The sequence below is a fragment of the Phocoena phocoena genome, chromosome 21, assembly GCF_963924675.1.
Source record: "Phocoena phocoena chromosome 21, mPhoPho1.1, whole genome shotgun sequence".
NCBI classification, from domain to species: domain Eukaryota; kingdom Metazoa; phylum Chordata; class Mammalia; order Artiodactyla; family Phocoenidae; genus Phocoena; species Phocoena phocoena.
The window spans coordinates 15,849,677-15,860,191 of record NC_089239.1 but is presented as its reverse complement, the minus strand read 5'-3'; the positions used below and the strand labels follow the sequence as shown (position 1 = coordinate 15,860,191).

Here is a 10,515-nt window from a genome sequence, read left to right as displayed (position 1 = left end):
TGAGCAGCGTTACTGAACAAAGAGATGTTGAAGTGTATCTTCCAAGTGAGTTTCCCAAGAGAAATAAAGCTTACTCCAAAAAGTGCCAAAATATTTTTAACTATTTTAACGGACAGCTTTTTAAAATGGATTGTACATTTCTATGCCTTGCTGAACAGAATATACTGATCAGACTTAACTTATTTTTAATGACTCCATTTCATCGTCTTAGAGCATAGGCTATTAGACTGTGCTAAAATTCTGTGATTACACTCAGGGGCATGAATCATGCACAATAGAATGCAATCACTGAGCAGCCCCAGCTGCTACATTTTCCAGTTCTTTTGTCTGCTTTTTGTAATCTCTCCCTTCGTGCTGTCTCTCTCAGATCCTCCCATCTCTGCACCTATTACTAAGTTTCATTTTCTCATGCTAAAGTACTGTGTTTAATCTACGATGTAAGGATTGCCACATAGCCAAACTTGCTCCAAACAATTATACCACATTTGCTATCATATATATATCATATATAAATCAATCAGTGTAATTTATGATGTCAAGAAGAAGGAAAAACCATATCATAATTAGAGTAAATTATAATAAATCACAAGTATATGTTTGTTACATAAACATTTGACAAATTTCTTTTGACATTAATTACAATAAATTACAGTACATAACAAGTATGTATTTGTTAAACCTTTGACAAGTATATAACTGAAATTTGACAAATATGTATTGAATAAAACTGTCTTTATTAATAGACAACATAATCATCTAGGTAGAAAACTCTAAGAAATACACAGAAAAACTATTAGATCTAATAAGTTATTTAATCACATCTCAAATTACAATATCAATATACAAAAATCAATTGTGTTTTTATATATTAGCAACAAACAATTAAAACTATTAAGAATAGCATCAAAAATAGAAAATGTTTATGAGTAAATTTAACCAAAAATGCAAAACTTATTAACCAAAAACTAGAAAATATTGTTGAATGTTTAAAAAGACCTAAATAAATCTAGAGATATCTCTGTTTATTGACTGGAAATCAATAGTGTTAAAAGGTGTATTTTCCTCAAATTGATCTACAGATTCAACTCAATCCTAATCAAAATTTCAGAAGACTTTCTTTTGAAGAAATTCATAAACTGTTTCTAAAAATTATGTGAAAATTCAAAGGACCTAAAATAGCCAAAATAATTTCTGAAAAAAAAAAAAAAGACTTATTGTAAAGTTACAACAGTCAAGACAGTATGGTATTGTCGAAAAGATAGACTTATAGGCCAGTAGAACAGAATAGAGAATTCAAAACGGGGTCCAAACATACATAATCAATTTAATGTCAACCAAAGTACAAAGTCAATTCAGTAGTTAGAGGATTGTCTTTTCAACAAATGTTAACAAAAATTTTGTATATCCATGTGCAAAAAATATATGTATATATTTATATATTATAAAATATATTTCATATATATATGAGCCTCATAACATATACAATAATTATCTCTACATAGATCACTCATAACATATATAATAATTATCTCTACATAGATCACTGACCTAAATATAAATGTTAAAGCTATAAAACTTTTAAAATGAAACATAGGGGAAAATGTTTGTGATCTTAAGTTATGTAAATATTTATTAGATGAGACAGAAAAATCTCAAACCACAAAAGAAAAAAAAAATGAACTTCATCATGATTAAAAACATTTGTCCCACCAAAAGACACTCTTAAGAAAATGAAATGAAAGTCACAGGCTGGGAGAAAATATTAACAAAATATATAGCGACAAAAGACATATTCAGAATATATTAGAGATCTTACAACTCAATAATTAGGAAACAAAACCCAAGTGAAGGGCTTCCCTGGTGGCGCAGTGGTTGAGAGTCCGCCTGCCGATGCAGGGGACAAGGGTTCGTATCCCGGTCCGGGAGGGTCCCACATGCTGCGGAGCGGCTGGGCCCGTGAGCCATGCCGCTGGGCCTGTGCGTGCGGAGCCTGTGCTCCGCAACGGGAGAGGTCGCAGCGGTGGGAGGCCCGTGTACCGCAAAAAAAAAAAAAAAAAAAAAAACCCAAGTGAAAAATTGGCAAACTATTTAAATGACACTTCACCAAAGGCTATACATAAATGTCAAATAAGTACATGAAAAAATTCTCAACACTATTTGGAAAATGAAAATTAATATCACAATTAGATACCACTACACACCCACTAGAATGACTAAAATTTTTAAATTTGACCATACCAAGTGTATTTAGGATGTAAGTCAACTGTACTTTCAAGAGATTGTTGGATATCAAAATAGTTCAGCTAGGAAAATATAATCAATATTTTGTAATAACCTATAAGGGGAAGGAATCTGAAAAAGTATATATATATATATATATATGAATATATATATATATAAAATATATATATGTATATATAAACGGAATCACTTTGCTGTATACCTGAAACTAACACAACATTGTAAATCTTTTTTTAAAAAAAGTTCAGCTACACTAGAGAACAGTTCAGCAGTTTTTTATATAATTAGAAATACACTTAATATGTGACCCAGGAATTCCATTCTTAGGTACTTACTTAAGAGAAAGAAAACATATCTCCACATAAAGACTTGCCCATGAATGTCTGTATCAGCTTTATGTGTTATAACCCCAAACTAGAAATAATCCACATATCCATCAACTTGTGACTAGATAAACAAATGGTGGTACATCCATACAGTGGAATCCCACTCAGAAAAAAAGGGTTGAATTACTGCCACATACAATGATCTCAATGAATATCAAAACCATTATCCTGAATGAAAAAGTCAGATTCAAAAGAAAATATAATGTATGATTTCACTTATATGAAAATAAAAACTATAGTGCCAGGAAGATTAATGGTTGCCAGACCCAGCAGTTAAGAGAAAGGAATTCTTGCAAAGGGTACAAGGGAAATTTCTGGTGTAAATATGATGCTCCATAGCATGGTTTTGTTGGTGATTACAGGACTCTATATATTTATCAAAGCTCATCAAATTGTACACTTGAAATTGGTGACTTTTATTGTATGTAAATTATAACTCAATGAAGCTAATAATGATAATAATAAAAAATTATTCTGTTAAATTGTTTGTTTGATAGCACAGTAATTTGGAGTATCAGTTCCATGTCTCTCAAAGAGAATTGTGATAGTTCTAAACAGTTAAGATCCTGCATTTATTGTATAAAAACTAATAACACAGATTTTGCTAAATCCTGAGAGGATAGTCTGAACTCTCTTGTCTTGGATTTCTTCTGTGATCAGGGTCTATTCTGACATTCAAAACCATGTTTGTAGATGGCTATTTGAACAAATCCCCAGATGAGTGATGGTCATGTCCCAAGGCTTCATTAACTAACTGTTTGGGGTTTCTTATCTCATCTTAACAGCCTCATTACCAACTTCAGAAATAATTAATTTTGTACTTCAAGCCTAACAAGCATTTTGGTGATAACAAAGATCGACTGAGCTGAATGCGTGCTTTTTGAACACTACTTATAGAGAAAATGTGTGACACAGCCAAAGCCGAAGTTGGTCCAGACAAACTTTGTAAGGGATAGTGCTTTTCTAGTGTATCCAGTTCAAGACTCAGAATGTTGAGTGGAATTTTCTGTTGAGTACCAGACTTCAATCACCTCACTTTAATCATATCTAAAAAGGCTCATTAAACCTGGGATTTCATAAAGATCACAAAAGTCATGCACTAAGAAGTATTGAAACTTTACTGTGGAGTGGGATATATGAATGGTTGCTTTAAGTTTAGAACTGTTTTTAATCATAGCAATACTTCCTTAAGGTAGTAATGAAATGCTTATCTGGGATGACAGAACTGACCACAGTGAATTTTGACCAGATCTTCTCAGCTCTTGCTATTTCTCAGCTGCCTATTTGTTCACTTATTTTTGATGTCTGTGCTTCTCAATATCCCATACTTGCCATTCCATTATACCTTCTTTTGATCAGGACTGATATATTGAGGTCAGCACATTCTCAGAATCTATGTGATTATCGAAAATTCCAAGTCCTCTGTGACTAGGTTTATAAAGCTCTAATCACTGTTATTTGATTTTGCACACATCTCTGTAAACCATGTCTCCTCTCCAGTTTTTAAAACTGTATTTGTGGCTAATGTTAATCTTCCTTCTCTTCACTGCTGCACTGGAAAAGATTTTCTAGTTTATCCTAGCTTTGGTCAAAAAAATTAAAACCACCTTCTAAATCACCACGACCTGAAATCTTTTTTTCTCTCCTATCACCCCATCCTACCCCACTACTTAGAAATCATTCACTCCACATATTCTTTCAATGTTTACTATAAAACACCCCGCCCCCACTCTCTAATGCCTCATCTCCAGGAACAGAAACAAAAGCTATTAACTTACTGACCTGCAGAGGTTTTGATATTTAACCTGAAAGACATTTCTGGGCACCCACTCTGCATCAGTCACTGGCTAAGGGCAGAAGGCATCCAGCCGCAAGAGATAAATTGGGGGGAGGTCAGTAAACGTGCATTTTTAAAGTAGCTTTCAGCTTTCTAACCTCATCTGAGCTTTCACTGAAACACAATTAGGAGATCTAGCAAACAAAAGCATAATTAAATGTCACCAATACGCTACATAAATAATGATTATTTATCATTATTAATGCAATAGTAGGATGTGAAATCATTCAAAAGAATAATTTTTTTTTTTTTTTTGCGGTACGCGGGCCTCTCACTGCTGTGGCCTCTCCTGTTGCGGAGCACAGGCTCCGGACGCACAGGCTCAGCGGCCATGGCTCACGGGCCCAGCTGCTCCGCGGCATGTGGGATCTTCCCGGACCGGGGCACGAACCCGTGTCCCTTGCATCGGCAGGAGGTCTCTCAACCACTGCGCCACCAGGGAAGCTCCCCAAAAGAACAATATTTTAAAAGATTTAAGAGTAAAGACTTACCTATGAAGAACAAAAGAACGTAAATGACTAAATAGAAAAAAAAAGAAAAGTGTTTAATTGGCCATGTATTTTAAGAGAGGAAAATGCAAAAATAGGAGAAATTTATGAGATGAACTTATTGCTTGTGTGCAAAATAAAAAATGTCGATAATATTGTTATGCACTTAGTCGGGGCAGGGGTGAAGGGGAGGGTCTATTTCCTCAACCAGTACTTTATTCACACAGAGTGAGGGGATAATAAGTGAAGAGTTGAGGTCAGCCATCCTCAGGCTGAAGCCTGCCTCTACAACTAATCATCTGAATGACTTTGGACAAGATACAGAGTGACACTAAGCCTCTGATTCTCCATCTGTAAAATGGGGACATTCACCTCACCCTGCTGCAGTGTGTCAGAAGTACTCACTGGAACAATGACAGCATATTGTCACATCCATCGATACATCACACGTAGAAGCAGTTAGAGTCAGCTCCTCATTTAAGTGGCCGAGGACACACCCAAAACATCTCTGAAGCAAAATGGCCACCCAGCATGAGAGCAGATGTAACTTGGCATCATATCCCGTTGAATTCAACATCCCTAATGAGGGCACGGAGCTGCTCTTGACACCATCTGCCATCTGCAGAGCAGGGTCTCACCAGATCTAGAAGCCCTAATTCTTGATGTGCTGCTATCCTTTTATGCTCAGTATTTGCATCATCATTCCATAAGGGCCTGTCCAACATAAATGTGTCCCTAGTAACAAGAGTGTTTACAAACGTTGGCTTCTCTATGCTCTTGAACCACATTGGATCTCAGCAAGTCCCCTTCCTCACCTGCAGGGAAAAGGTGGCATCCGTGCTCAGGGAACCGTAGTAATGATTTCTGCTCCCACTTGCCAGCATTTGAGACTATAGTTAACAATACTGTATTGCATCTTCAAAAGTTGCTGAGTGAATAAATCATGAAAGTTCTCATCACACACACAAAAAATTTTGTAACTGTGTGTGGTGACAGATGTTAACTAGACTTATTATGGCGCTCATTTCACAATGTGTACAAATATGAAATCATCACATTGTGCCACTGAAACTAATAAAGGTTATATGTCAGTTACACCTTGATTCTCTTTTTAAACGCCTACTTCCCCAAAGAACTTTGGAGGGTTTTGTGAGAATTAAATGAGATATCCTGTAAAGTCTTAGGCACATAGTGAGCATTCAATTATTTAATAATTATTTTAAAATAATATTATTTTTATTCTACTTCATAGAGTCTTTAAATGTGGTTCTTGATGTCACATGCCTAGTTCAGAGCCTGAGACATACTAAGCTTTCAAGAGTTAGCTGTTACTACTATTACTGTTAGAAGTAATGAATTCTTCTTCCTGCTGTTGTCGTCATTGTTATTATCATTCATAGTTGCCCTCACTCTGCACTAGTCTTGTGCCTAAACAGGCCAGAGTCCCATAGCCTGTGTGTATTTTTTCACTAAAACCTTGGTTCAAGACTTGATATTGTTTTGTTTTGTTTTGGTTTTTTGCGGTACGCAGGCCTCTCACTGCTGTGGCCTCTCCCACTGCGGAGCACAGGCTCCGGACGCGCAGGCTCAGCGGCCATGGCTCACGGGCCCAGCCGCTCTGTGGCATGTGGGATCTTCCCGGGCTGGGGCACGAACCCGCGTCCCCTGCATCGGCAGGTGGACTCTCAACCACTGCGCCACCAGGGAAACACCTTGATATTGTTTTATAGTGTAAACAACTGGTACTATTTTTTTAACTTTTTATTTTATACTGGAGTATAGTTGATTAACAGTGCTGTGATAGTTTTAGGTATACAGTAAAGTGATTCAGTTCTACATATATTATACATGTATCCATTCTTTTTCAAATTCTTTTCCCATTTAGGTTGTTACATAATAGTGAGCAGAGTTCCCTGTGTTATACAGTAGGTCCTTGTTGGTTATCCATTTTAAATACAGCAGTGGGTACATGTCAATCTCACATTCCCTAACTATCCCTCCCCCCGACCCTTCCAGAACAGTATGGGATCTTCAGCTTTGCAAACATTATCAGTGGCTTATTATGCTCCAAATGACAAAAGAACAATCAATGAGATTCAGTGCTGCCATTCATACTATTTGACAACAGTATGTGTTAGAATGATTAAGCCTAGTGAACATTAAATGGACCATGTGGTCACGGTTTCTCGTGGAGGGTATAAAGAACAGAACCAGAACACAACTACAAAAAGTGATTCTTGATGTGTTAATGGAAAAACAGAGCTTTTATCATCCTTGATTTTGTTTTCTTGATCTAAAAACAAGTAAGACCTTCCTAGCTTAAGTTTGTGTTCATATATAGCAGACTAGTGTGTTTTTACTTACTGTTAAGATTTTTTACTAAATATTTGATGTGCTTAAAACAGAAACGTCAAGATTCAGAAATAAACCACTTTATCAATTGCATCACTCTTATTTTTTATAGATCCTGTTAAAGTATAATGGCTGTTTTACAAGAAAGATATTAATGATTTTGGAATTTTAACATAAAATTTCCATTACATCTTATAATACATAACAATGATGTGTTTTCCAAAAATATGGTAACTTTGGAACAGATTCTTGGATGCACTGAGACATTTTTGAAGCACAGATGACCTAATACTTTATAGTTAACAAAGAAGCAAGATGAAGAAGATTGAAAATTCTCTAAATATATGACATGTCATCATGTCATATGGATATGCAATATACCTTCTCCAAAAGTCACCACTGGCTTAAAGCTAGGTCATAGTGCAAGGCTGGCCCATGATTTTGAAATCAAGAGGCTACCTGGGACAGTGGAAGGAGACTGTGACCATGGATAATGTAAACTAGGAACCTAGTGAGTTCCTACACTGAGTTCCTGCCCTGTAACTCACTAACCACCTGCCAGGGAGCAAGGCGCTTAATCCCTCCGATCACCTGTAAAAATAAAGCACGGGTGTAATTGCTTTGCTGCTTTATATAGTTAGTATAAAGTTCCAGTTTAGTACTGAATATGAAGAAGCTTGTTCCTTAAGACTTTCAGTCCTCCTTCATCGGAACACTCCTAAAAATACACACACCTCTTACTATGACTCTAAATGACACTAAACCAAAGCTTTGAACTCTGTAATTCTCTGTGATTATAACCTATAATCTTTAGAATTCCTCTCTCCCTCCAGTTTCACCTTGTCACCTCTCAAGATGGAAACTCTTAACTTCATTTGCCTCTTTATGGAATCAGGTCAGCCTCCCCTCTGTGTTATGTATGAAGTGTACCTCTTATTCTTCATTAATCTTGACATCCAACTTGCTTAGCTGGGTATCTTTGGTGTATAAGGAGGGAAAGGCTGTTTACTGTCCTTTGCTGTTACTGTCATTGGTGGTAAAAGGAATCTCCTTTCCCCAGACTAATTTATAAGCTACTTGAGAGCCAGGATCACACTTGTTACCTCTGTACAACATCCAATATGGATGTAGCATCCTGGATGGGTTAGGGGCTCAGAAGGGTCTTGCTAACAGTGATGTGGGTCTGCACCTCCACCTGCCAGTAAATATATGGCTGGTTCTATTGGGCTGAGAAGGAATATATAAAATGTTGGGTTGTCAAAATCTATTAATCAGATAAACAGAAGTAAACATATCAATAGACATTGTATAAATGTTAATATACTTCAAAATATAGTACACTTTTATATAATAATCCCTAATATTTGAATCACCATGTATAGCTTTTTGGTTTGGGGGTGTTGTCTGTTTTATGAGCAATCATACCCACTACCTCATTTAAATCTTGCTGTAACCGATTTGATAGTTTTGAGGGACAAATGGGTATTTTCAACAGTTATGTCCCTGGGGCTCACTTTATAAAGCAAATAATTGCTTAGGCACATAATTTAATATTTAAATGTTGAAATTTGCCTTTATAAATATTTTCTTGAGATATCTTATTTCATTTCTTTGTAAACCAGTAAACTATATATAATAGGAGATTCAGTTTATGCCTAAGACATGTCTGCCTTGAATTGCAGGGAAATCCAGATACTCCTGCTTGTGACATTTATGTTTGCTTCTCCCTCAAATGAAACCCCTTCCCCACACTTCCATTCAAATGCCACTTTCTCATAGAGGACTTTCTTCCTAGAGCCCAATCTAAAATAGGGCACATGCAGGGACACACATGGATATACACACTCGCACACACACACAAGCATGCATGTACAGGCACATTACTATTTAGTCCTTTGTTCTGATGTTTTTTAATAGCAGCTATCTTTACAGTTAATATATAGTTACTTGCTTAATATCTGTGTTTCTCTTTAGAATATAAACTCCAAAAGGGGGAAGCGGCTTTGTCTCATTCTTCTTTTATTTTATTTTAAATTTATTTTTTATTTTATTTTATTTTTTACGCTCAGCTCTCCAAGGTTGGCTCCCCCATGTCTCATTCTTGATCTGTGACCAAAACTTTGGTCACATAACGAACTGGCACGTAATGAACTTTCAATAACTATGTGTTGAATAGTTGAATGAATGATTATGAAGAGATAAGGCACCTCCTATAACTTATCAAAAGGTGAGTGAGAGTCAGAAGGACTAGGTCAGTTACAGGAATGTGGTCCAGTGTTGCAGGGGGCAGACGTGATGTTCAGTGTAAGGTCATATAGATTTTCCTCCATTACAAACCCCAAAGACTCAGGAAGGGATGCAACAACAAAACTATTTTAATAAAAATTAAATTACCTATAGGACACTAGGAGTACAAAATAATGATAACATTGGTTCTACAGTTTTTGCAGCCAAGAGGGAGAAGGCAGTGGTATGAGGGTTGCCAGTGGCTGGCTGTGACAGTGACAGATAAACATGCCCATGAACATATTCCCTGCCTGATCAGCGGGACTGGTGGCATCTTACGTGGAGATTAGTACCTTAACTTCCACTTAGGACCTGTAGAGCGAAGAGTCACCTGTGGCCTCATTTGAAGCAGAAAAGGAGGAAAATGGTGCCTACTATGTGGGAACCCAGCGTTTGCAGAACACACACACACACCACCTTCCAGGGACTTCCCCCAAACTGATATAATCTGCAAAACCCAAGTTACAATGTGCTGACCCATTTAGTGATTTGCAACTGTTGAAGCATATGTGTGTGTGTTTAAGAGTAAAATACAGTATCAACAAAAGATATGGTCCTTATCATTAATGAAGTAAGAGCAGGCACAGACACGTAACGTCTCAACAACCTCATTGTGTGTGTGTGTGTGCCAAAAATGGTGAGGAGATACAGTCAGCTAGGCTGATTAAGGAAAGGCTTTTGGAGAAATAGGTAATATATTCTGAAATTGCTGGCATAAAGGGGAAAGAAACCACTGAACAAGACCCAAAAGATTGGAAGGAATTTGGAGGTAATAGTCGAAAGAATGACGTGAAGAAAGGAGGTCACAAGTAATAGGAACTATATGAATGTAGTTTATAAAATATTTGTGATGGGGACTTCCCTGGTGGCACAGTGGTTAAGAATTTGCCTGCCAATACAGGGGACATGGGTTCGAGCCCTGGTC

The 10,515-nt window shown here is 36.7% G+C and overlaps 1 non-coding gene across 1 annotated transcript; it reads right to left on the bottom strand.

Annotated features, from left to right (window-relative positions):
- Positions 1 to 9,362: 9,362 nt before the first annotated feature.
- On the bottom strand, positions 9,363 to 9,440 carry LOC136141952 (small nucleolar RNA SNORD55/SNORD39). The gene has a single exon (XR_010657807.1). It is a non-coding gene; the product is annotated as a small nucleolar RNA SNORD55/SNORD39 (small nucleolar RNA).
- Positions 9,441 to 10,515: the final 1,075 nt, after the last annotated feature.